At 49.5% G+C, this 26,546-nt stretch overlaps 1 protein-coding gene across 1 annotated transcript in view; it reads right to left on the bottom strand.

Annotated features, from left to right (window-relative positions):
- LOC140065435 (uncharacterized) overlaps positions 1-26,546 on the bottom strand; it is a 255,509-nt gene that overhangs the window by 187,115 nt on the left and 41,848 nt on the right. The gene's annotated exons all lie outside the window — the stretch shown is intronic.

The raw sequence follows: 26,546 nt of genomic DNA on the forward strand, positions 1-26,546 counted from the left end.
AAAATCCAGATTCCATTTTCTAGGGCATCCTAGGGCTGTTTCTCGTTAGGGATACCCTGGGACTGTCCTTGTCAGGGTAGGAGTCAATTTCTTGAGGGATATAGGGACATTGTAGGCATAGGGGCAACTAGGGGCAGTGTTGGCATCGTGTTCCTGACCTGTTGTGTTCCCATTGACCCTTTGTGTAGTTCTAGAGGAGTGTCCCGCGTCGTGTAGATTTATTTACATATCCTATGCTATGATGGGGAGTATTTAGGTCTTTATCTTTTCTTTCAGTTGGTGTGTGATTTTATTATGGCCATCATCCGGTGTGGTGTTGCTACTATCATTTATATTTGGGTTTATTAAGAGTTATGTTTTATAAGCTACTGTTAACAGGTACCGAGTCACAGTTGATACAGCCAGAGCACAGGCCATTAACTTCTGACGGGCCCGGTGGCACCCCCTGCAACGGTGATCATTACACCCCCGACTTGGATATAATAAACCTCATCAGATCAGAGAATGTGTCATGTAGTCTTATCTCCATCTACCTGATGATCCTGTGGGACATATTTCTCCTCTGAACAATCCTGTGGTAGAAGAAGAGGACTGGGACATCTCTCCGGTGATGTTCTCTTACTGGATCTACCTGTAGGAAACATCCAGAGACTGAATTCCTTCTCTCCATACAGATAATGAAAGGACGTGTGGATTTAGTCCTGTCTATTACCTGCTGATGTGAGGGGCTGGTGGTCCTCCATCATGACGTCCTTGTACACATCTTTGTGTCCTTCTAAATACTCCCACTCCTCCATGGAGAAATAGACAGCCACATCCTGACACCTTATAGGAACCTGACACACACAATGATCCCGTCATCACCCAGATCCCTTCATAGCATTACTGTATAATGTCCCAGCATTCCCAGCAGTGTCACCTCTCCAGTCAGCAGCTCCATCATCTTGTGGGTGACTTCTAGGATCTTCTGCTCATTGATGTCATCATGTATCAGGGGGTGAGGTGGAGGAGCCGGGATTGGGCTCAGGGTTCTCCCCCGTCCTTCATACACAGGGGCCTGACAGCGCCCACTAGAGGTCTTCTTCACTACTGTGTAATCCTGGTTATGGAGAGACACATTGATAAATCTCCCTCCATACATTTCCAGAATCTCTCACCTCTCCAGTCCTATCATCTGTTATTCCCATAGATAATGATGTCATGTGACCTCATCACAATCTCTCACCTCTCCAGTAATATAGAAGAGAATCTCTAGGGTGAGCTGGAAGATTCTCTCCACCCTCGTGTCTGTGTCCATTGTCAGATCCTGAAAAGAAAGAAGATAAGACAAAGTAAATATATATACGAGGGCAGTTCAATAAGTACCTGTGATGCTATATAGAAAGAAGATGAGGAAAAGTAAAAACATATAAGAATTTGGGCTTGGCCTCCTCATACTACATGGGAGCTATTGCAACATATGTACTCAACATCTTTCATAAACATTCATCTAAGCTGTGAGTTAAGATGGAAGTGGAGACCAATCGCGCAAACGCTGTTGGGGCATTTGGGTGGAACACAGGCGCCCCTCTGCGGACATATGATGTTTTGCCAATTCAGTGCACTTTAGTTTAATCTTGGCGCAGGTGTGCCAGTATATAAGTCTAGAAAAAGACGCAAGTCCATCAAATCCGACCTTTAAGAATTAAATAAATGTTTTTTCCCCATAACCCGTTTTTTTTCTCCAGAAAGGCATCCAGGCCTCTCTTGAACATGTACATAGAGTCGGCCATAACAACCTCTTGCAGCAGAGAGTTCCATAGTCTCACTTCTTTTACAGTAAAGAACCTTTGTCTACGTTGATGGTAGAATCGCCTCTCCTCTAGGCACAGAGGATGCCCCCTTGTCCTGGTCACAGGCCTAGGTAAAAAAAGATCTTTGGAGAGATCCTTCTACTGCCCATTCAGGTAATTTTACATTGTACTGAGGTCTCCTCTCAGTGGTCTTTTTTCTAAACTAAATACCGTATATACCGGCGTATACGACTTTTGAAGATTGATAAATCTTCAGTCTGGTCTGGGGTCGTCTTATACGCCGGTAATGTTTCTTCTCACCTTTTCCGCGATCCACCGAAGCTCCGCTGCTACGCTCCGGCTGGCGGTAACAGCTCCGTGGATGCCGGCGTCGCAGAGACTATGACGTCGGCACGCAGCTGACGTCATATTCTGTGAGCCGCCAGCGCTCAATGAGCTGTCAATGCCGGCCGGAGTGTAGCAGTGGAGCTTCGGTGGATCGCGGGAAAGGTGAGAAGCTGTTGTATTATTAATGTGCCAAGCAGGCTGGCTATATAGAGGGGGAGGCGGCAGGCTGCAGACTGGGGGGCCGGCATTCTGCACAATTGGGGGGCCGCCAGGCTGTATAATAGCTGGCTGTATACTGGGGGTACAGGCTGGCAGTATACTAGGGGGGGGGGGGCAGTTTGGCTACATACAGGGGGGCTGGCTGTATACTGGGGGTACAGGCTGGCAATATACAGGGGGAGCTGGCTGTTGGAAAAGGGGTAGTCTTATACGGCGAATATATCTTAAACTCTATATTTTTAACAGGAAAGTAGGGGGGTCGTCTTATACACCAGGTCGTTTTATACGCCGGAATATACGGTAATCCAAAATTTTGTAATCTGTCCTTGTATTCAAGTCCCCAATTCCCCTAATAATTTTGGTTGCTCTCCTCTGCACCTGTTCTAGCTCTACTACGTTCTTTTTATACACTGATGCCCAAAACTGTACACAATATTCCATGTGTGGTCTGACCAGTGATTTGTATAAGGTCAAAACTATGTCTTTATCATGAGTATCTATTCCTCTCTTGATACATCCCATAATTTTATTTTCTTTAGCAGCAGCCGCCTGGCTCTGGTCACTAAAATTAAGTTTACCATCCACCAATACACCCAAGTCCTTTTCAGCTCCAGTTTTACCAAGTAATTGACTGTTTTTGTTCAATCATTTTATTCGGTTTTGATTTTAAACATTTATCATTACAACATTCACATGTAACATACTAACAGCAAAAAAAAAAAAAAAAAAAAAAAATCGCAAAAACAGTGTACATAGTACATAGGTGTATTCTAGTAGGCCTACATTTATAGATTATTGTCAATGGCCTGTGAGGCACGTATAAGGTTGAATAACCGTTACACATAAGCTCCCCTGCCGGATTCAATCTGCGAACTTGTTATGAGGCGCTTCAATATTCCGTTTCTGTTGGGAAGCCTGGCTTGAGTCGATATGAGAGATTTATTTTGTCATGTCTAGCAATAGAGCATGATGAGTTATGTGTACATTTAATCTGTCAACTCGGGGGCTTCTTTCAGATCTGTTGCCTGTTCTTACAATTCTATAGGCCTAAGTTCTCAGGCTAGGCCAAGTTATTATTGGCCAATAGGAGGTGTGACTCACTAACTAATTAGCAAACACAAACAGCTGGACAGGTGACCTATTAGGGGGAACAGGAACACTGGGGAGAGATAAGAGGGGGTGGGGACACGTTGAGCCAAAGAGGTGTAGGGTAGGGGGGAGATGGGGTTGCGTACCAGTTTATTGCCCTGGTGGGGCGGCGGATCCCAGGACTTCCCTGAATTTCTGTGTTCCCTGAAATATAATCCAGGGTTGCCATAGTGTTATGAATTTCTCTGATGTGCCCAATGTGTCCGCCGTAAGTACTTCCATGCAGAAAATTTGTAGCATCTCTTGTGCTCATTCTGAGATGGTAGGGGGTACGTTGGAGCACCATTTAAGTGGGATTACAGAACGGGCAGCGATTAGAGAGAAACTTAAGAGACTGCGTTTTTGGCTTCCTATAGACCCTGGAAGCATGGAGAGTAAGGCTACCTCTGGTGTTTTGGGGAGCTCTTGACTAGTAAATTCTGATGTGACTTGAAATATCTGGTTACAGAACAAAGTAATGTCTTGGCATGTCCACCATACGTGTAGCATGCTACCTCCTTTTGCTCCACATCTCCAACATTCGTCCTGGACTGAGGGATAAATTTCGTGCAGGAGGGATGGAACCCTGTAACACCTCGAGAGGATTTTGTAGTTGCGTTCCTGTGATATACAGGCTACCGAGAGTTTATGCGTGAACAAAAATGCCTTATCCCAATCTTTATTGGACAATGAGATACCTAAATCCCTAGTCCATCCAGACTGAAAGGGCAGAGGTAGAGTATCCGACTCTCGTGGCAGAAGGTTATATATCTGTGAGATGCAATGTTCTGGGGGGGACTTCAGGCGGAAAAGGGCCTTGAATGGGGTGAGTGGGGCGTTAAAGGACGCTGCTGGTCCTGGTAATCTAAGGAACGACTCCAGTTGTGACATTTCCAACCACGAAAGATTGGAAGCGCTCGCTAGGTCCATCAGTTCTTGGTGGGATGGGATCGGTGCCTCCCCTAACATGTCACACATACGGAGATCCTCATGTGTCGAGCGGCCCAGGAATCTAGTTTTTGCAAACGCAGGTTGGAAATTTGGATTCTGAAAAAGAGGTGTGAGGGGGCTCTAGGGGCGGGACAATATCCTAAGCTTAATGAGAGACCTCCATACCTTTAAGGTTTGGGCCAGAAACAGGGTTTGAGGTTCAATCTCTATGAGTTGTGAGGAGACCCATGGTAGAACCTTTATGGGGATCGAGGAGCTATACTGCTCTAGTCTAACCCATTGCTTGGAATGCAGATGGTAGTGCCAGTCGAGGGTACGTACTAGGCGGGCTGTTTGATGATACAACTTAAAGTTGGGAAGACCCGCTCCACCCGCCAATTTAGATCTAGTCAAAAATCGCCAGCCAATACAAGGTCTAGCTGTGTCCCAAACGAAGCGTATGAGGGCTGATCTGATTGATTTGAAGAACGATGAAGGGGAAACAATCGGGACTCCCTGGAAGATATAGAGAAATCGGGGTAGAATGTCCATTTTTATCACATTGATGCGACCAAACCAGGACAGCTGTTTCCTATTGAATCCCGTTCAAACAGGTCTGTCGGGACTTGGACCCCTAAGTATTTAATTGACATGTGGCGCCAGCAGAAGGGTAAACTGGTTCTGATCAATTGGATATCCTCTGACAACAAGGATATGTTCAGCATTTCTGACTTACTAAAATTAATTTTGAAATTACTCAATTGACTGTATCTTTCAAATTCTTTGATGAGGGATGGGAGAGAGATCCTGGGTTGGGATATATACAACATAAGGTCATCAGCGAAACGGGACAGTTTATATTGGCGCTGGCCTACCTGTATGCCCTTGATGTCGGGATTATTTCTAATGGCCGTAGCCAGGTGTTCCATGACAATCACATAGAGAAGGGGAGAAAGAGGGCACCCTTGACGCGTTCCATTCCTAATGTGTATAGGCTGTGCGAAGAACCCATTTGCCCTGACTCTGACTGTTGGGCAGTTATATAAGGCTAGGATTTTTCTCAAAAAATTTTGGGCCCAACCCGAGTTGTTTAAGGGCAGCGGTTATGAAGCCCCAATGCACCCTATCGAAGGTCTTCTCCGCGTCAATTGAAAGGAGACAGGAGGGGACAGATCTCTTCTGAGCATGTTTCATCAAGAGGAACGTCTTGTTTAAGTTATCTCTTGCTTCTCTGCCCCTCACAAATCCCACCTGGTCAGTGCCTATGAATTTTGGGAGGTATTGGGCCAGGCGATCCGCCAAGATTTTAGAGTATAGCTTTAAGTCTACATTTAAAAGTGAGATGGGCCGATAGCTCGCAGGTGATAAGGGGTCTTTGTCTGGCTTTAAAAGAATGCTAATGTTTGCCTCTAAGGACTGGGGGTGAAATGCTGAGGATTGGGGGATTGAATTGAATACCCTCGTCAGAAATGGAGTCAGGAGATCTCTAAATAATTTATAGAATGCTGGCGAGAAGCCATCGGGTCCTGGGCTCTTTCCTGCAGGGGTATTCTTAATAGCCTCAGATACTTCTGGCTCACTGAAGTCGGATTCCAGGGTCTCAACTTCATCTTCTTCTAGGGGAGGTATAGCCGTCTCTCTTATGTATGTATCTATCTGTCTCAACAGCGATATTGGGTCTAAGTCCGCAAGCGGTCCCTTAATGTGATATAGTTTGGAATAGTATGCACCAAATTCTCCACTAATATCGACCGGGTTGTAAGTTTCCTTACCTCCAGATGTCCTAATTCGGGGGATATGTACTGCTCCCGACCATGGGTGTTTAAGTCTAGCCAGCTGGCGACCGCATTTGTTTGCGTGTTCGTAGATCCTACTTTTAAACTGCATGCGCTGGGAGAGTGATTTGCGGTCTAATAAGGCCCATATCTCATCTCTTACTATTACCAAATCTGCCAAATCCTCCGAGGACCGCGTTCTTTTGTGCGGTTGTTCAAGGGACTGTAGTTTCTGTAACAAGGAAGTAAGTTTAGCTGCATTTTCCCTTTTTAGTCTAGCCCCATGTTTGGTGAAGCGACTGCGAATCTCGCACTTTAGGGCTTCCCATTTCATGGCCATAACCTCTGGGCAGAGGTCTGGCGATCCTAGATGAGACTCAATGGTGCTTTTAATCTCCTGTGTGCAGAGGGCGTCCTTAAGCAAGTAGTCATTAAGACGCCAAGCCCACGGCCTTTTGGTAATACTAGGGACGGTAACTGTAACATATATTGGTGCATTGTCTGACATTACTATGTTCCCAATTGATGCTGTCGGTTCCCATGTCAGCGCTCTGTGTTGAATAAAGAAAAAAATCTATACCACTATAAGAGTCGTGCACTGATGAGTAATATGTATAGTCTCTGTCTCTGGGGTGTAGGATTCGCCAAACATCAATCAGCTGAAGGTTGTGCATGTCTTTTTTAAAAGAACTTAGTTGTTGTAGGGAGACCTGGCTCTTTCCTGAAGAGGTGTCTAGCGTGACATCTAGGGGAAAGTTGAAGTCCCCTCCCAACATTAGCATCCCTTCAGTAAACCCCGCCAGTTGATGCAGGGTTTTCCTACATGCTGTAATTGGAGAACGATTGGGTAGGTACAGATTTGCCAGGGTGAAAACCTGGTTGAATATTTGTATTCTAACAAAGGCGTATCTGCCTGCCTCATCTAACACAAGTGATGGACTGTTTAGAACATAATTATACTTTTTGTTTCCATGGCCCAAGTGCATAACTTTACATTTATCTACATTAAACCTCATCAACCATTTTTCTTCCCACTCCTCAAGCTTCCACAAATCCCTCTGCATTACATCGACCTATCGACCTATTTATTACTTTACACAGCTTAGTATCATCTGCAAATATTGAAACTTGACTGTGTAAACCCACTACAAGGTCATTAATAAAAATATTAAAAAGAAGTGGCCCCAATACTGACCCCTGTGGCACTCCACTGGTAACATCAACCCAATCTGAGAATGTGCCATTAATGACCACCCTCTGTTTTCTATCACTAAGCCAATTACCCAAATACACAGATTTTCCCCTAGTCCCAGCAGTCTCATTTTATGTACCAACCTTTTATGTGGCACGGTGTCAAATGCCTTTGAAAAGTCCAGATATACAACATCCACAGCGTCCCCCAGATCCAGTCCGGAACTTACTTCCTCGTAGAAGCCAATCAGATTAGTCAGACAGGACCGATCTCTAATAAACCCATGCTGGGTTACAAGGTTATGTACAGTGAGATACTCCAGGATAGCATCTCTAACACACCCCTCAAATATTTTCCCCACCACAGAAGTTAGACTCACAGGTCTGTAGTTTCCAGGATTGCTTTTTGATCCTTTTTTGTATATTGGTACCACATTTGCTATGTGCCAGTCCTGTGGAACATAACCAGTCCTCAGTGAATCTTAATATTAAAAATAACGGTCTGTCTATCACCGTACATAATTCATGCAGAACCCGGGGGTGTATGCCATCTGGCCCCGGTGATTTATTGATGTTAGTGGTTGTGAGGCGGCGCCGTACCTCTTCCTGGGTTAAACTGTTCACATTCCAAAGAGAATTTACATTATTCCTCATCGTGTCTTCCACCAGGGGATTTTCCTGGGTAAAAACAGTTTAGACACTGGCCCTTTGCTCATCTCCTTCCACCATGACCCCCCATGTTACTCCTCAGAGGGCCCACACTCTCTGTTTTTAGTTTCTTATCATTTATATAGTTAAAAAATAATTTGGGATAATTTTTGCTCTCCCAGGCAATATTTTTCTCAGTCTCTATTTTTGCGGCCTTTATCTGCTTTTTTCCGGATTTATTTTTCTCTCTATAATCCTGTAACACCTCATCTCTACCTTCACGTTTAAGCACCTTAAACAGGTGCTGCAGGCTCTCCTCACGAGACTAGTTAGCCACATTGGCTTTTTCATGTTCCTCTTATGCATCGCGCCGGGGGCTTCCACCGCCTGCAGCACATCGCGCCGGGGGCTTCCACCGCCTGCAGCACATCGCGCCGGGGGCTTCCACCGCCTGCAGCACATCGCGCCGGGGGCTTCCACCGCCTGCAGCACATCGCGCCGGGGGCTTCCACCGCCTGCAGCACATCGCGCCGGGGGCTTCCACCGCCTGCAGCACATCGCGCCGGGGGCTTCCACCGCCTGCAGCACATCGCGCCGGGGGCTTCCACCGCCTGCAGCACATCGCGCCGGGGGCTTCCACCGCCTGCAGCACATCGCGCCGGGGGCTTCCACCGCCTGCAGCACATCGCGCCGGGGGCTTCCACCGCCTGCAGCACATCGCGCCGGGGGCTTCCACCGCCTGCAGCACATCGCGCCGGGGGCTTCCACCGCCTGCAGCACATCGCGCCGGGGGCTTCCACCGCCTGCAGCACATCGCGCCGGGGGCTTCCACCGCCTGCAGCACATCGCGCCGGGGGCTTCCACCGCCTGCAGCACATCGCGCCGGGGGCTTCCACCGCCTGCAGCACATCGCGCCGGGGGCTTCCACCGCCTGCAGCACATCGCGCCGGGGGATTCCACCGCCTGCAGCACATCGCGCCGGGGGATTCCACCGCCTGCAGCACATTGCACAGTCTGGTATATGATAACACTGGCCATGGCTTGTGGTGGCAGTTACCGGGCAGATCCCGGGTGTCCCCTCTCCCATTCCTGTCCCCTCCTCCGCACTGGTCACATCTTCTGCTGGTGGAGTGACACACAGCCCGGCCAATGAGGAACCACCAACCTCCTTATGTGACCCCCAGGCCAGGAGGAAACCCCAAGCCAGAGAGAAGGAAGTGACTACACACCTACCTCCACCTCCAGAGCTCCAGATATATATGTGACAGGACCTGTGATGATGTCATAGTCATGTGACCAGCCCCATGTGTGGGAGGAGTCAGGTTCTGGGCTGCTGGAGAAGCTATAGGACCTGCGATGATGTCATAGTCATGTGACCAGCCTCTTACTTGGGAGAAGTAAGGCTCTGGGCTGCTGGAGAAGCTATAGGACCTGTGATGATGTCATAAACATGTGATTAGTCACATGTGTGGGAGGAGTCAGCTCCGGGAAGTGTTGCTGGGGGCGGGGCCATGTGAGGAGACTTGTGTGTAGTAACAGGCAGAAGACACAAGACTCCAGTATTATTATTATTATTATTATTATTATTATTATTATTATTATTATTATTATTGTGACACAGTTTGTTGTCTGTTTAACCCCTTCAGGGTGCAGCCAGTTTGCATGTGAAGGCTCAGCCCTTTCTTATTGTACATCTGTCGGTGTCTCTTCCTGTCATAATAACTTTCTAACACTTTACTTATATAAATGATTTTGAGATGACACATCGGGGTGGGGGGTGTAACATTGGGTCTCAGATTCTGCCACTTTCTATCTGGAGAACTTGTCTCTCCCTGTTATAATGAGTGTGGTGCAGGACTTTTAGTTGGTCTAAACCAGTGATGGCGAACCTATGGCACTAGTGCCAGAGGTGGCACTCAGAGCCCTTTCTGTGGGCACTCAGGCCATCAGCCCAGGACTGAGTTCACAAAACAGGAACAAATCCATTAAATCTTCCTGCAGTCCTAGGCAATTTATGAGATGCTGCGCTCAGCAATATTTTACAGCGACACTTCATTGGCTGTTTGGAACTGCTTGAAAATTGAGAAGGTGTTGAAAGAACTGCATTATCTCTGGAGGTCCTCCGGCTGGACCCACCATTCTTCCTAAACAAAGAGACACTGGAGAGAAGCTACAATGATAGTCTGAATTTGCCCTCCTTCTTTCAACTGTATTGGTGGCCTCAGGCGGCCGATACAATTAAAGAAGTGGAAGAACAGGGAGCAATAAGTTACTGCTTAAAATGGCACATCAGGGTAAATAAGTGGGTTTTGGTTGTAGTTTGGGCACTCGATCTATAAAAGGTTCGCCATCACTGGTCTAAACTGTGCGCCAAAAACAATTTCCAGCAATCCATGCCCCTTTCCCCCAGTGTTGGGTTTCAAATGTTCGATTTTTTGTTTTTAGACAAATTTTTTTCTAGAAAATTTTTGCCATTTGTCTTTTTTCCATCTTCATAATTTTCTTTATAGTCTCAGTAGCAAGTCCCCAAATTGCACTTCTATCCCCTTCACACATAGCGTGCACTACTACCCCCTCCACAAATAGCGTGCACTACTACCCCCTCCACACATGGCGTGCACTACTACCCCCTCCACACACGGCGTGCACTACTACCCCCTCCACACACGGCGTGCACTACTACCCCCTCCACACACAGCGTGCACTACTACCCCCTCCACACATAGCATGCACTACTACCCCCTCCACACATGGCGTGCACTACTACCCCCTCCACATATAGCGTGCACTACTACCCCCTCCACACATGGCGTGCACTACTACCCCCTCCACACATAGCATGCACTACTACCCCCTCCACACATAGCGTGCACTACTACCCCCTCCACACATAGCATGCACTACTACCCCCTCCACACATAGCGTGCACTACTACCCCCTCCACATATAGCGTGCACTACTACCCCCTCCACACATGGCGTGCACTACTACCCCCTCCACACACGGCGTGCACTACTACCCCCTCCACACACGGCGTGCACTTCTACATCCTCCACACACGGCGTGCACTACTACATCCTCCACACACGGTGTGCACTACTACATCCTCCACACACGGTGTGCACTACTACATCCTCCACACACGGTGTGCACTACTACATCCTCCACACGCGGCGTGCACTACTAGCCCCTCCACACACGGAGTGCAATACTAGCCCCTCCACACACAGTGTGCACTACTAGCCCCTCCACACACGGAGTGCAATACTAGCCCCTCCACACACAGTGTGCACTACTACCTCCTCCACACATAGTGTGCACTACTACATACTCCGCACTTATATCCCCTCCACACACGGTGTGCACTTCTACCCCCTCCCCACATAGCGTGCACTACTAGCCCCTCTACACACGGCATGCACTACTACCCCCTCCACACATGGCAAGCACTACTAGCCCCTCCACACATGGCGTGCACAACTACCCCCTCCACACACGGCATACACTCCTACCCCCTGCACACACAGCAAGAACTACTAGCGCCTCCACACACGGCGTGCACTACTACCCCCTCCACACACAGCATGCAGTGGTACCTCCTCCACACACGGCATACAGTACTACCCCCTGCACTACTACCTCCTCCACACACGGCGTGAACTACTACTTTCTTCACAATCAATGGTCCTGCAATGTCGTAGGCGGTCACCCTGTAGGGTGACACCAGAGAACCGTGACTTTGAAGAGCCCTAGAGTTGAAAGCTATGGGGCAGATTTATCAAGCTGTAAGCTGAAAGTCAAAATATTCCTAGTTGCCCATGGCAACCAATCACGGCTCCCCTTTAAAATATTCATCAGCACTGGTAAAATTAGAGCTGAGCTGTAATTGTTTGCCATGGGCAAGTAGGAATATTCTGACTTTCAGACAGCTTGATAAATCTGCCCCTATGTGTCTAGTAATAGGAGTGGGCCTTCACCTCTATCTGCATCCTGAACAACATAACCCTTCCTAACTTGTAAGGGGATCGCCAAATAATAGGACTTTGGTCCCAGCGATAGGATAAATAGCACAGAAAGACACCTGGTCATAAACTGTACTCAAAATCAAACTTTATTAGCCTGCACTGCAGTGTATATGGCAAACAGAAATGTTCTGCATAGGGGCGTGAAAAAGTGATAGAATACTAAAATGCTGGGGGCGTTACCTGACTTCCGGTAGAGCCCACATCGCTACTAGAATCCTGCTGAAAAAGGACCGCCAACATACCTTGGACACGGGTCAAACGATCCTCCTGCCGTGGACGAAGCACCATGAGCAAATCCCGCACCTTTGCGGCAGCAGAGCGGCTAAAGGAATTCGCCAGGCCGAAAGCACAAGATGGCGCCGCGGCAGCAACAAGCGCACAAGCTACACCTGCGGCTTCAGAATATGATGACTCCTCAGCTGCGGAGGGTGAGCTGGAGCTAACACTCAAAGAGGTTTCCACACAGCTCCTGACAGCGATCCAGCACTCTACAGTGTCCCTTACTAACAAGATCGAAGAGATATGGGTGGATGTCGGGCTTCTGAGGCAGGATATGCAAAAGGATATGAGAGCGTGTCAAAGACACAGAGGAGAGAATCTCTCACCTAGAAGATGACAATGCTCCAGTGACAGGCCACATTGCGGCTCTTGAGAAGGCAGCAAAAATGTGGGCCCAGAAATCTGACGATCTGGAAAATCGCCTACGACGCAATAACATCAGAGTCCTTGGACTTCCAGAGAGGGCTGAATGTTCTGACCCTATTCTCTTTATGGAAAAATGGTTTAAAGAGATGCTACCAGACCTCTCCGTTTCTAACATATACTCTGTGGAGAGGGCCCATCGAGTCCCGGCCAAGCCACCACCTCCCGGGGTGCCCCCGCACCCCATGCTGGTGCGTATACTATGCAGCAAAGATCGAGACGCCATATTGAGCGCGGCAAGGCATATGGGATCCATCACTTACCAGAGCAGCATGGTATCCTTGTTTCCGGACTTCTCCGCAGCTCTCCAGAAGTCAAGGGTTACCTTTATACCTGGGAGAGTTACAGATTCCCTATTCCATGTCCTTCCCGGCTAGGTTGAGAGTCGTCTATGAAGATTGTGGCCACTTTTTTTTCTTCAGCGGCTGAAGTAGATGACTGGCTGAACACGAGGAGAAGGCTGTCTAGGCCCCCGAGGCTCGGAGCCGCATTAATCATCTTGGGACTGTGTTTGTGCATTCCTATGTGCACCATCGGCCGTTAAGTATATTCAAACTATGGTTCATACATAAAGGTTTTCCCCATACGGGGAAATTATTTACAATATTATATTATTACAGCAAAAAGGTTGTAACGAAGTTTGTGCCCTCCTTCTATAAGGAGTGATCTCTATTATCCGACGGTCTAACGTAATTTTCTGCCGCAATATGAGGAAAGTGCTCTGCTGTGAAGCGATAGTCTGCGCTGCTGTTATTCCACCTAGAGCGCAGACTTCCCCGTACGACTTATACTGCAGGGACTTTGTGACCTCAGTTACTGCATTGTTTGCTCTTTAGAGAGCTCCTTATATTAATAACGTTTACTGTTAAACTTAGTCTCTCTTATAGGGACTTGTTAGGACTAATTTGTTTTCCACCGTGTAGTTAAGGTATTAGTATACGACACCTATATAGGGTTCACTTCTGGGGTAATTCAAGAAAATATGACACTCACATTGATCTTTTGGAATGTCAGGGGTCTGGGGGACGCCCGTAAACGCAACATGGTGATGGTGGGTCTGCTGCAACACTCCCCCTCTATAATATGTCTTCAAGAGACCCATCTGACACAGACAAGTACCAGGTTCATACATAGGCCCTGGGTGCAGTGGTCTCAACATTCCACACATACGTCTCACTCTAGGGGGGTCTCACTCCTCATACATCGCTCAGTGAGATGGGAACCGGGTATAGTCAGGAAGAAATTGTCGCCCATTTGTTATCTTAGGCATTTACAACCCCCCTACCTCCTCACTGACTGTATTGCATGAGGCTGCATCGTTTGCAGCGCAATTCCCGCAGGCCATTCTCCTTTGTATGGGAGATTTTAACGCCCTACATCAGCGGTGGCGAACCTATGGCACGCGTGCCAGAGAGGGCACGCAGAGCCCTCACTGCTGGCACGCGCCCCATCCTCCCAACCACTGCCGGGTGCGGACAACCACTGTCCACACCTGGTTGTCATGGCTGTTAGCAGTATCGGAGGGCACTGACACTGCCTGCTCTGTCACTCCGATCACAGCAGCGCACAGGACAGTAAGCGTCCCAGCACTGGCAGCGTAATGATGTCATTACTCTGCCAGCACTGGGCACCTTACTCCGTGTGCGCTGCTGTGATCAGCCGAATTTTAATTTAGTTCAGCGCATCCATGGGGCATAGTAGATCAGCATGAGGCTGATTTCCAGCCTGCTCCCGCCCCTCCCCTAAGCAACCGGCCCGAAACTCACTGCGCTGCTACCACAAGCCTCCCCGCGCCCGAACCCCAGCAGCTATCGCATCCCTACCCCCCCGCCCACACTCCGCCCACTACTGCAATTTGCCTGCCCGAACTCCGGCCGCTCTCACTACCCCCCCCCCCAACTCTGGTCACTGCCCCCCATCACCCCCTCCCCTGGAACTCATGCCTCATAACCCCATTGCCCCGAACTCCAGATGCTGCATTACCCCCCCCTTCCCAGCCCTAACTCCCCCCCCCCCCCCCCTGAGCAACAGACACCTGAACTTCTGCCCGCCAGCATGGCCGCCACCTTAGACAACCAAAGAGTAAGTAACATACCTTATATACTCGAGTATAAGCCTAGTTTTTCAGCACAAAATTTGTGCTCAAAAACCCTAACTCGGCTTATACTCGAGTCAACTAAAAACATAAAGACAAAACTCACCTTTCTGACGTCACCCATAGGTCCTCTTCTGTCTGAGACAGTCTGAGACAGAAGAGGACCTATGGGGGACGTCGGAAAGATGAGTACAGTGTTATTTTTTTTCCTTCTACAGGGGCTGGGTAGGCTGTATGCTACAGGGGTTGGGTAGGCTGTATGCTACAGGGGCTGGCAGTCTATATACTGGGAGGCTGTAACCAATGCATTTCCCACACTCGGCTTATACTCGAGTCAACTAAAAACATAAAGACAAAACTCACCTTTCTGACGTCACCCATAGGTCCTCTTCTGTCTGAGACAGTCTGAGACAGAAGAGGACCTATGGGGGGACGTCGGAAAGATGAGTACAGTGTTATTTTTTTTCCTTCTACAGGGGCTGGGTAGGCTGTATGCTACAGGGGTTGGGTAGGCTGTATGCTACAGGGGCTGGCAGACTATATATTGGTAGGCTGTAACCAATGCATTTCCCACACTCGGCTTATACTCGAGTCAATAGGTTTTCCCAGTTTTTTGTGTTGAAATTAGGGGTCTAGGCTTATACTCGGGTCGGCTTATACTCGAGTATATACGGTATGTATTTCTATGTATGTATTTATGTATATACACATTATATTATATATTTATATGTGCATTTATATATTTATATCTGTGTGAGGGCTTATTTTTTGCGTAACATATTTTACTTCTCATTTATTATTCCATGTCGTGTACTGGGAAGCTGGATTTTAATACTTTCGCTGTGCGCTCCAAATCATTTGTCTCCTTTATTCTTTGGTTCGGTAAAATCACAGTGATTTGTAGGTTTTATTGTGTTTTAATACTTTTTCAATAATTAAAACAGTGTACGAAAAAGAAAATAGTTTCGCCATCTTGTGACGCTAATAACTTTAGTGCACGGAGCTGGGGAGGGGTGATTTTTTTGCTTTATGAGCCGTTGTTTTCATTGCTACCATTTTGAGGACTGTGTAACCTTTTGATAACTTTTTATTACTCTTTTATGTGATGTAAAATGGTGTAAAAGTGGTGTTTCAGTGTGTATAGGACTGCTGTAATCAGAGCTCAGACAGTCCTGTGTAAATTGATTCTAAACTAAACCTTCCGTTTTCAGGTTAAATTGCCGTACTGGCACTTTGCGATAAGTAATTAGGTTTTGGGTTGCAGTTTGGGCACTCGGTCTCTAAAAGGTTCGCCATCACTGCCCTACATGATGCTGTCATTGATAAATTCAGACACGACCCAGAACTGGGACCCCCTGACATACAGACCCCTTTGGCTCGATTATTACTAGAACTAGGTTGGTCTGATATATGGAGGCTCCGGAACGCCCTCATCCGGCCGGCATGACGCGAGGAGGAGGAGGAGTCACGTAGTGTCCGGACCCAATCTCCCCCCCCGCCGCGTCCGCGTGCTAGATGTAGCTGCTAGATGTGGCTGATGCCGCTGCCTTAGCCGCCCCTACCCCACCACGCATCCTGAACGGCCCCTGATGCTACAGGGGGCCGATCTAGCAGAGCCGGACCCTGGGTGTATCGGGCGCAGGCGGGGTGCCGCTTGTAGGTGCAAGGTGCTCCTGAATGCTGGAACCCTCCTGCCGGAGGCTGGATCCAAACAGCTGAGGGGGCACTCGCGCTGAAGCAGAGACGGAGAGGTTTAGCGCGGACTCCACCACCGGGGTGCACCGGGATAGGACGGCGTCTGGGAAGGTGATCTGACCGGAGAGGGTATAGCAGCACCGGATCCGACATCGCCTCCCTGACTTCTACTCCGATCAGCAGGCACCACGCTTTTTTCACGTTTGCCCGGCGGGCCCTCCTTGCTCTCAGCATCCCCCTGCCGGGGGTGTTAAAGGTATTTTTGTATCATAGGAACAGCGTTCCAGGAAGTTGGTGTTCTGCAGACGGTCTGTTATATTAAGCTGCTTGAGCATGGCTAACTAACAACTTCTCTGCATCTGTTATGTCCCTGCATAAGAAATTTTATGCAATTTGATCATATGGTACTAACCCAGCTAACAAGGCAACTGTACTTAGTTATCGGTCTATCGGTCTTTCTACCTGATTAATTTTCTGAACTTCGCAGGTTAATGCGCTGGACTTTCTGGACTAATCTTGTGAACTTCTTGCAGCTTTTCCGCTTGCCAGCGGTAATAATACTAAAATAACTAACTGCATGGCAATTGTTGAAACCTTCTTTTCCTTTACAGGATTAATTCTTGGACTTTGCTGGACTTTGCTTAGACTTTGTTTAGATCTCAGGCCTATATGGCTTGTTTTCGGCCGTAACACTAACAGAATTTGTTTTTTTGCACAACCAGACGGTTATATTATTCTCGGTTTTGGGTATATGCTGGCTAGTTAAGTTAGTCTTTAACTTTCTGAACAAATTGTTGCAGTGTGTATATTGTTGCTCTCGAATTGCTGTGAGGTCCCCTGCAAGTTCCCTTTGAGATGCCACCAAAAAATTCGGGCCGGAAATCCGGTGGGGGAGGGGGGTCTCCTAAGGAGGTGAAAGATCGTGGAGGCAGCAAAAATGACTCTGCCGGAAAGTTGGAAAAATTATGGAGCTCCCCTATTGTTAAAACTCGCCAAACCGGCAAAGTAGGTAATCCCCCCCTACGGTCCCCCCGGACATACATGAAAGGCCCTTGCAGGGGGACGAGTCGGCACATTCTGAGGATGCCAACAACTCAATCTGGATAGAGATCCTGGCAACTGTCCAAAAGACCGGGGCAACAGTGGAGGGGTTAGATAAACAGGTGGCGGCCCTGGCCTCCGACATTGCCCTGGTTAAGGAGGATATCTCCAAAACTAGGGAAACGGTTTCTAAGGTGGTTAGTCAGGTAAAAAATCTGGAGGGCGAGACTAAGAGTTTAAGAAAAGAAGTGAGTGGTCTGACCAAGGCTCAAACCTCCCTTAGGGATAAGCTAACGGATTTGGAGGATCGATCTAGACGATCTAATCTTCGTATTATAGGCCTCCCAGAAGAAGTAGGGGAGAATTCCCTCTCAAAATGGATTCAGGATTGGTTAATTGAGCATGTGGGCACAGAGACTTTATCATCTGTCTTTATGATAGAAAGAGCCCATCGAGTTCCTAACAAACCTCCCATTCCAGGGGCCCCACCCATGGTCATTCTGGCCAAAGTCCTATGCTCCCAAGATCGAGATGCAATTATCAGATGTTCCCGCTCCAGGCAGGATATTATGTATAATGGGGTAAAAAAAATTTATTTTTCCGGATTACTCACAGGCTACGCAACAAAAGCGAACCAAATTTAAAGATGTAAAGTTGCGCCTGAAGGAGGCAGGATTAAAATTTTCACTTTTATACCCAGCAAAATTGAGAGTAATCCATAATGATCATACCCTCTTTTTTGACAACTCCACAGAGGCCTCGGAGTGGCTAGAGTCGAAGGGGTTCTAGGGTGTAGTAGCAGGAGGCGAGGGTAGCACAGATTTCTTAGAAGTATATAAGCTATAGCGCGCGGACGAGGGACGGGTAGGGGGGACGGGGATGTAGGAGAATAGAGGCCTGTTAACAGTGATGGGTCAAGAAGGGGGCCGGTGTGGGGATGTGGGGGCGTTCGGGATGGGACTCTGCCGTAGGGAACGTTTTATTGTCCTGTTTGTTATTTTTTCTGTTCGCTGCCGCTTTTTTGTTAAGGAATGGCCACGCAAATTTTTTGTTGGAATGTAAGGGGGCTGAACGACCGCCGAAAGCGGTGTATGGTAAATGATGTGGTGATTCGTCACCTTCCAGGGATTATTTGCCTTACAGAGACACATCTAACTCAGGACACTATCGGTTGGCTAGAAAGACGCTGGGCCTCCATGTCATTTCATTCATACGGATCCGCATTCTCCAGGGGAGTCTCTGTTATTATTCACCAGAAGGTTGACATTAAGATTCTAACATATAAGATAGACCGGCAGGGAAGGTACATTTTTCTGTATTGTGTTTTAAATCAGGTACGGTGTATCTTGGCATTTGTATACCTTCCCCCTCCATTTTCATATCAGGTTTTGAATGCTCTAGTTAATTTCCTGATTGATAGGGAGGACAGCCTGTGATGGAAACCGCAACGTTCCGGACCCCTGAAGGGTACGTAAGGTCACTCAGTTATCCTTTTACAGACACTCCCAGAACGCACGGGTTCTGAGAGGCGCAGGAAGTGATTTAAAGTTGTCCACACAACTTCCGGATATGGCACAACCCTAAATCAAATCCCTGAATGGCTATAAGATCCCTCTCACTAGCCGCAGTGAGACAGAATATTATCAGCCTTATGCTGCCACCAGTTCTCCTTTAATATAAGCCCGGTCCGTAACGGGATTATATAGGGTGAGGAACCAACCCGGTAGCATGTATAAAAGCGAGAAACCCGGACGTAAGATTCGTGATCGAGATAAAAGAGCAACACAGATTAGATTTTATATTTAATTGCCTTAAGGGCACACTAGACAATACAGTACACACAATAGATACATACAGTAAACAGAGTACAAATTACACGGGTAGCACCACAAGTCTAAGCAGTTTAGTTAGTTAGTTAGTTACCTTTGTGTGTGGCCTAATGGGGATGGATAGTCCACACTTTTAGATCCTCCCTGCGCTTAGTTGATGTTAGTTTCCCCCAGGACAAAGACAACCGGCCCCTTCAATGGTGCCCGATTATATCAGGTGTGGACACACCTCTGCCCATCCTAAGGGGGGTCAATGGTCCCTCCTACCTGATATTACATCCAGAGCCCTGGAGAAGCCACAGCTACCCCATGGGAAGGTCCTGGGGTCATGGTTCTGGTATCATTGGATCCGGGTGAATCCCAGGATCGCATTGATACCAAACCTGACCCATTTGCTATGGTCCTATCCAGAGATATTGATATGTCTGGATCTGAGTATCCTAGAGCAATGAACAATGGGTTGTTATGATTTATGGAGAATAACTGATCCAAAAATGTATTTGGTGTTCTGGTGAGACGGACCATAACTTCATAACTGTCTCTATACAACCTGGTGATGTGAAAGTTTTAATGGCTCTTTGTTTGCGACTGGGGAGGCGAGGGGGGGTGAGGCCTGCAGTCGGTTTGTCTGTATAGGTCTTTGAAGCCCAGCCACATGCTGGTTTTGTCAACAAACTGGCTCAATTAGGTTAATTTATGGTGGTGAATTACCAGCAGGCCTCCCCTCCCCCTGGTCACCCTGGTCACATCATCACACCTCCCCCCTATAGAGGGCGCTAGGGGGCAACACCCTTCTGTGTTCCCCCGCACGCCCATCAGCTATCTCCCCTTGCCTGGATAACCCATCTGCATTACTGTGTTCACGGCCCTTTTTGTGTCGAATGGCGAAGTTGTACTGTTGGAGTGCGAGGCTCCAGCGTAACAACCTCCCATTGGTACCGGATACCGTGTGTAACCAGCTGAGGGGATTGTGATCCGTCTCCACCGTGAAGTGGCGCCCGTACAAGTAGGGCTGCAGACGCTGCAGGGCCCAAACAATTGCCAGGCATTCCTTCTCCATGGTGGAGTAGGCCACCTCCCTCGGCAGGAGTTTCCGGCTCAGGTACATAACGGGGTGTTCATGGCCCGTTTGGTCTACCTGGCTGAGTACAGCACCGAGGCCAAACTCGCTGGCGTCGGTTTGTACTATAAATGGCCGGCTAAAGTCAGCTGCTTGTAGCACCGGGAAGGTAGACAAAGCAGTCTTCAGCGCTCGGAAAGCCGTCTCGCATTCGTTTGACCAATCGACTGCGGAGGGCAACTTCTTCTTGGTGAGGTCCGTCAGGGGCTTAGCCAGCGTACTATAGTGTTGTACAAATCTCCTATAGTACCCGGCCGTGCCCAGGAAGGACATCACCTGTTTTTTAGTCCTGGGGGTGGGCCAGGACGCAATGGCATCCACTTTCCCTGGCTCTGGCTTCAGCACCCCCCCACCTACCCGGTGTCCCAGGTAGTGGACTTCACTCATGCCCAGCTGGCACTTTCCCGGCTTAATGGTCAAGCCTGCCTGGCGGATCCGCCAAAGCACCTGCGTCAGATGCTCTAGGTGATCCTGCCATGTTGGACTGAAGACGGCAATGTCGTCCAGATAGGCGACCGCATATCCTTCCAGCCCTTTAAGCAATGTGTTGACCATCCGCTGGAAAGTGGCAGGGGCATTCTTCATGCCAAAAGGCATCACGGTGGACTCGTAAAGTCCAAAAGGGGTGATAAAGGCAGAGCGTTCCCGGGCCTCATGAGTCAGAGGAATCTGCCAGTAACCCCGGCTCAGATCCATGATGGTCAGGTACTTTGCCCCGGCCAGCTGGTCGAGCAGGTCATCGATGCGGGGCATTGGGTACGCATCGGTGACCGTAACAGCGTTGAGCCCCCTGTAGTCCACACAGAACCGGGTGGTCCGGTCTTTCTTTGGAACGAGGACTACAGGGGAGGCCCACGCACTGTTAGATGCCTGGATGACCCCTAGCTTCAGCATTTCGTCAATCTCCAGCCGCATGTGCCGCTGCACCTCCGGGGAGACCCGATACGCTGAACGCCGGATTGGGGAATGATCCCCGGTGTCCACATGATGGACTGCCAACTCGGTCCTTCCCGGTTGGTTGCTAAATAACTCCCGGAAGGGTTGTAGGGTGGCCCACAGCTGGGTTCTCTGTTCCACCAGGAGTTCATGGCTTACCTCCACATCCGCAAGGGAGCCTCCTGCCCGGACCTGGGCCAGCATATCTAGGAGGGTCTCTGCCTCCCCTTCCTCTGGCAGGTTACACACTGGGAGGGCGCATGCCTCCCGCTCATGATGTGCCTTCATCATGTTTACGTGATAGGCTTTCCGCCTTCCACGAACTGGGTCCAGGGTGACCAGGTACGTGACGGCGTTAAGCTGCTGATGCACGAGGTATGGGCCTTCCCAGGCAGCCTGAAGCTTGTTTTGTTGCACCGGGACCAGCACCCACACCTTTTGACCCACCTGGTAGGTCCTCTCCCGGGCATTCTGGTCATACCAACGCTTCTGGTCGGCCTGGGCCTGCGCCATATTGTCATGTACCAGCTGCGTTAAGGCCGTCATTTTGTCACGAAAGCGCATGACATACTCGACGACCGACACTTCAGGGGTAGCTAATTCTCCTTCCCAGGCCTCTTTCACCAGGGCCAGAGGTCCCCGTACCCGTCGCCCATACAGGAGCTCAAAGGGGGAGAACCCGGTTGAGGCCTGTGGAACCTCCCGGTAGGCAAATAGCAGGTGTGGGAGGTACCTTTCCCAGTCGCGCCCGTGGGCGTCAGCCAACATACGAAGCATTTGTTTTAAGGTGCCATTGAACCGTTCGCACAGGCCATTGGTCTGTGGGTGGTACGGGCTGGCCACCAAATGTTGCACCTGTATTTGTTTACAGAGGGACTCCATCAATACTGACATAAACTGGGTTCCTCTGTCAGTAAGCATTTCCTGGGGAAAACCCACCCGGGAGAAGATCTCTAACAATGCAGTAGCCACCTTGTCCGCCCGAATTGAAGACAAAGCTACGGCTTCGGGGTATCGTGTGGCATAGTCTACTACCGTTAATACAAATTCCTTACCGGAGCTACTGCGGACGGGCATCGGTCCCACTAAATCCACAGCCACCCTCCGGAAAGGTTCATCAATTATCGGCAGAGGCATCAGTGGGGCCTTAGGGCGCAGCCCAGCCTTCCCCACCCTCTGACAAGTGTTGCATGAACGGCAGTAGGCAGCCACATCGGCCCCCAATTTTGGCCAGTAAAAATGTGGGGCTAGTCTAGCCTTTGTTTTTGTAATCCCCAGGTGTCCGGCCATTGGAATCTCATGGGCTATCCGCAACAACTCACTCCTGAACGGATAGGGTACCACTAACTGTCGGTCCCTGGGCCATGCCTCCGGTCCACCCTGCCGGACCGTCACCCGATACAGCCGTCCTTGGTCCCAGACCACCCGCTCAGGGTCCGAGTCTGAAGGAGGCTGTGCCGCTTGCTCCTTAAGAGCTTTCAGGCTGGCGTCAGCTTCTAACGCTGCCTGAAACTCCTGGCTGGACATGGCGAGAATAGAAGAGACTGCCATGTCTTGTACCATTTCCCCGGGGTCTGACTCCTGGCCTCCATCTGACCTGGTAGTCACTGGGTCAGAAGGGAGGACGTCGTTTGGCCCCTGAGGGGTCTCAGCACTCCGACTGCGGGTGACAGCGGCAACGGTCGCTGCAACCGCAGGTAGTGCCCACTTCCTCTCCCCTTCTGATCCAGTTGCCAAGGCAGACGGACTGGCCCTATCCGGAGACAGCCCAGTTGGGGTTAGATTCTGCACGGAATCCGCTCCTGCAAACCTTTCCCCCACAGCTGTTGGCCCCCTGTCTCTCCCTATACTAGGAGTCTCAGAGGACAACAGGTAACCAGAGGCTGACAGGCCACTCCCTATAGTAGCCTGACCCTCTGCTTGGATGGTCCCCTCCCCCACGGGTAAAGTAGGACCCAGGACCCTACCCACCCCCACATTCCTGGCAGTAGGTAGGTCACATACATCAGTATTATCATTGACAATATCAACATCAGTGTCAGAACAATCAATCTCAATACCAGGTACAGCGGCAGGCTGCACATCGCTGGTTATGGGCTCAGTCCTTGCAGATGCTGGGGTCACATACTGTGACACAAGCCGGCCCAAGTCTGTTCCCAGCAGGACACTCACGGGAATATCGGAGGATACCCCCACCTCCCTTATGCCCCTCCCCGCACCCCAATCCAAATAGACCTTGGCAATGGGCAGTGCTGGTTCTGTTCCTCCAATTCCGGAGACAGTGAGGGTTTTCCCGGGTATCAAGTCCTGCGGGGACACCAGTTCTGGTCGTACAAGGGTTAGCTCCGCCCCAGTGTCTCTCAGTCCCATGGCCACGGCCTGGCCTATGGTGACGGGCTGCAAGTTATCATGGGACCTCCCACCACCCCCACCCACACATAAAACAGGGGACGGTTTTAGGGACGGTACCGGGGCCCTGTGACGCTGGGGACAATTTGCTTTGAAGTGTCCCGGCTGTTTACACAGATGACATACTCGAGGTTCACCAACCGGCATGGAGAGGGAAGGATGGAAATATGCCCCCTTGGGCTTAGGGACAGGGGTAGCAGGGATGGTCTCCCTGACCGGGATGGTGTTGGTCTTACCCCCTCTCCAGCCAGCAGGTCTCCTGGTCTCCAGAGTCCGGTTGTTGCTGTATTCATCTGCCAGGCCAGCTGTTTCCAAAGCATCCTTGGGTTTCCGGTCACGAAGGTGCTGCTGTAACTCTTCCGGGCAATTCCACAAAAACTGCTCAATGGCGATTAGCTCCTTCAGCTGCTGGAAGGTGGTAAGTCCCAGTCCTGAGGTCCACTGGTCCACTGCTCGGAGAAGAGCCCTCATGTGATCAGTCCAGCTGTCAGCAGACCCCCGCTGCAAACTCCGGAGCTTCTTCCGGTAATTCTCAGGGGTTAGGTTGTACTGATGGACCAGAGCCTGCTTGATATCCTCATAAGTCAGGGTGGTCTCGCTAGACAAATAGCCGAATATTTCAAGGGCCTTCCCTCTGAGACGAGGGGTAAGGTACCGAACCCATTGGTCCACAGGCACATGGTACTGTTGGCAAGTTTTTTCAAAAGCCAGCAAAAAAGTGTCCAAGTCAGTACCTTTATCCAAAAGGGGAAAGTCCTCAGTCCGCAGCTTTGGGACATGGTTCTCCGGCAACACTGGACTAACAGGAGCAGACTGTTGTAGCTGCAGCATCTGTAGCTGGTGTTCACGCTCCCGTTGCCTTTCTGCGGCCTCTGCTTCCACTCGCTCCCGCCGTTCTGTAGCCTCTGCTCGCTCTCGCCTTTCTGCCGCCTCTGCTTCCATTCGCTCTCGCCGCTCTGCAGCAGCCATGAGGGTCTCGTATGCAGCATGGTTCCCCGCCTGTAAACTGGACAAGGCAGCTTGCAAGATGGCCGCCGAGCCCATCAGACCATGTGGGTGGGCGGGCAGTGGGCGGTCCAATGTGGGACTGACCACTGGCGACTGGCTCCTTGGGGAGTCTGGGCAGAGCTCCCCCTCGCCTTGAACAATAGCGCCCCCCACCTCCTCCTGGTCCAACTGCGGTACTGCATTGTCCTCTGTAATGTCCACAGCACTGGCAGCATTCTTCCTGCCTTTGTTCCTACCGGCCATTATCACAGCTCTTGGTAACTAACAAAGAACTGCAACTTGATGTACCTCACACCTTACTGTAATTGCACTCTGCTTGTGTCTAGTGCTGAATTGGTCTTAAGATCCCAACACAAAAGCTGCTGTTGGCAATCTTTAGTATTTGAGAGTATGGATTACACAATCAAACACTATTATCTCGATTATCCCACCGCTTGCCACCAATGTGATGGAAACCGCAACGTTCCGGACCCCTGAAGGGTACGTAAGGTCACTCAGTTATCCTTTTACAGACACTCCCAGAACGCACGGGTTCTGAGAGGCGCAGGAAGTGATTTAAAGTTGTCCACACAACTTCCGGATATGGCACAACCCTAAATCAAATCCCTGAATGGCTATAAGATCCCTCTCACTAGCCGCAGTGAGACAGAATATTATCAGCCTTATGCTGCCACCAGTTCTCCTTTAATATAAGCCCGGTCCGTAACGGGATTATATAGGGTGAGGAACCAACCCGGTAGCATGTATAAAAGCGAGAAACCCGGACGTAAGATTCGTGATCGAGATAAAAGAGCAACACAGATTAGATTTTATATTTAATTGCCTTAAGGGCACACTAGACAATACAGTACACACAATAGATACATACAGTAAACAGAGTACAAATTACACGGGTAGCACCACAAGTCTAAGCAGTTTAGTTAGTTAGTTAGTTACCTTTGTGTGTGGCCTAATGGGGATGGATAGTCCACACTTTTAGATCCTCCCTGCGCTTAGTTGATGTTAGTTTCCCCCAGGACAAAGACAACCGGCCCCTTCAATGGTGCCCGATTATATCAGGTGTGGACACACCTCTGCCCATCCTAAGGGGGGTCAATGGTCCCTCCTACCTGATATTACATCCAGAGCCCTGGAGAAGCCACAGCTACCCCATGGGAAGGTCCTGGGGTCATGGTTCTGGTATCATTGGATCCGGGTGAATCCCAGGATCGCATTGATACCAAACCTGACCCATTTGCTATGGTCCTATCCAGAGATATTGATATGTCTGGATCTGAGTATCCTAGAGCAATGAACAATGGGTTGTTATGATTTATGGAGAATAACTGATCCAAAAATGTATTTGGTGTTCTGGTGAGACGGACCATAACTTCATAACTGTCTCTATACAACCTGGTGATGTGAAAGTTTTAATGGCTCTTTGTTTGCGACTGGGGAGGCGAGGGGGGGTGAGGCCTGCAGTCGGTTTGTCTGTATAGGTCTTTGAAGCCCAGCCACATGCTGGTTTTGTCAACAAACTGGCTCAATTAGGTTAATTTATGGTGGTGAATTACCAGCAGGCCTCCCCTCCCCCTGGTCACCCTGGTCACATCATCACACAGCCCAATGATGATTATAGGGGATTTCAACACAGTTCTGGATCCCTCGCAGGATAGACGTAACTTGCGTGGCGCCG

This window comes from Engystomops pustulosus, chromosome 6, assembly GCF_040894005.1.
Source record: "Engystomops pustulosus chromosome 6, aEngPut4.maternal, whole genome shotgun sequence".
Classification (NCBI taxonomy): Eukaryota; Metazoa; Chordata; class Amphibia; order Anura; family Leptodactylidae; genus Engystomops; species Engystomops pustulosus.